Source organism: Sciurus vulgaris (genome assembly GCF_902686455.1).
Source record: "Sciurus vulgaris genome assembly, chromosome: 7".
In the NCBI taxonomy this organism is placed as follows: Eukaryota; Metazoa; Chordata; class Mammalia; order Rodentia; family Sciuridae; genus Sciurus; species Sciurus vulgaris.
Window position 1 is genome coordinate 13,910,321 of NC_136467.1, and position 2,174 is coordinate 13,912,494.

Genomic DNA, 2,174 nt, shown 5'->3' on the forward strand with positions numbered 1-2,174 from the left:
GAAATTCACACCAAGATGAAGTGAAACCACAGAAGAATAAAGACAGAGAAGATCTTAAAAGAACCCAGAGTGAAAAGATGCATAAGTAAAAGAAAAGTGCAAAACGGATTGACCCCTGACTTCTTAGGAGTAATGGTGGATACAAAATGCTTGAAATATCTTCAATTTCACACCTAACTATAAGCCCAAAGAAATATGGGCTGATATGAATTAGGAGATTTACACTAGCAGTGTTTATAATAATCCCAAACTGAAAACTATAGAAATGTGTATTAACTGTGGAATGGACATATAAATATTGCCATAGTCATACAATGGAATACTGTGTAGTAATGAAAATAAACTACAGCTCGTGTACAAACATGTATAAACGCAAAACACAATATTACACTGGTAAAGCAAAATCAAGGCACAAAAGAGCCTTATATTCATTAATTATATTCATATGAAATGTGGAAACAGACTAAACTTCAAAATATCCTTCAGAAAAATATACATGTGATAGCAGAATAATGCCCGCCCCCCACCGGATGTCCAGATCCTGTCCTTGGAACCTGTGAATATGTAGTTTGCATGGCAAAAGAGATTGAAGATGTGACTAAATTAGGGAGTTTGAGATGAGGAGATCATCCAAGGGGGCCCAGTATAACCACCTGGGTCCTCAAAAGCGAGAATCTTTTCCAGGTGTGGCCAGAGAGTCATGAACCCAATGGTAAAAAAAAAAGCCTTGCTGTTGATTTCAAAGGTGCAAAAGAACCAGGAGCCAAGGAATTCAGGTGGCCTTTGGAAACTGGGAAAAGAAGGAAAGGAAATGGACTCTCCCCCAGTGGTATCCATACCAGATTCCAAGCCTACAGAACTGTGAGATAACCTGTTTTTGTGTTAAGCCACCAAGTATGTGGTAATTCATTACAGCAACCACAGAAGATAAACACAATGTACATGTAATAATATTTTTTTTAATGTATAGGATGAATTAACACAAAATCCAGAATCAGTGTGGGCTCAGGGACTTCTGAGATAAATGCTTTAATTCTTGAAAGAATACGTGTATGGTCAGATAAAAAATTAAAAATAATATTTTTATTAATATACTTTAAACTGTACGTACATTATTTATTATGAATTACATACAGAAATTTTTTCAGAGACTAAAGTGATAGATGAGGTCTCTGCTACAAGAGGAACCTCACCCTCAGTACCCTGAAGGGGCTTCGGCTTGTGTTGTGGGTTTTCCTTGTTGGCGTGGTAACTAGGTGGATGGCGGGATAGCTTGCTGCACTCTCTGTCCTCTGGGATAACAAGGTTGTGTGACTGTCCCATGATTATGTGCACAGCATGAAACTTCTCAGAGCCAACTGCCCGAGGCTCAGCCAAGACTACTGCCTGCTCACTGAGAAGATTCCAGCAACGGTAGTCTGTGGAGAGATCCCCAGTGGCAGGGAACTGCTGTGGCAGGGGCTTGTGGAAGTACTCAAATCCCAGGGGCTTGCACAGTGGAAGTGTGCTGCCCTCTGAGGGTCCCACAGGGTCCCCCACTCAGCATCCAGAACCTTGCCGCACCACGAAAATGCCAGCCCATCCATGCCCGTCTCCAAAGCACAGCTAGCCAACCAGAGCCCCGTGGCCAAGACCAGTGAAGTAAAGAGAGATTTGCCCTTTTCTCTACATCCATCCTCCCCGACCCCCTCTGACCTAGTGGGAGCTGGATCCTGGTTAAGAAGGGTGGAGGAGGGATCGTCAGCTGTCTTGCCCAGTCTTTGTTCATTACGGGTCCCTTGGGCCAAAAGCCTGTCCTGCAATGGGAAGAATAAAAGTTCTGAAAAAGATAAACTGAAATTTTAAACTGCACTGAAGTGAGTTTAATAATCAAAGTGATCAGATAATTGTACAATCTTCCCAAGATATTATCAAGGAATGGGGAAAAGGAATTTGACACAGAAAGTTTTTAAACTGTAATTGGAGAAAAGAAAATTGTGTCAACTTCATCTTCTGCCAAATTGAGATTGCTAAAATAAACTGTTACATAGATGCTTGTGTGGATACACAGGAAGGGTCACATGATCCCACGCAAGCACATAATGCAATGTTCAGCTCGAAGATGGTGGGCTTTTAGCTCCACATCATGTATGATAGCTCAGCCATGCCGACCCTTAGATCATTTGTCTGTGCTT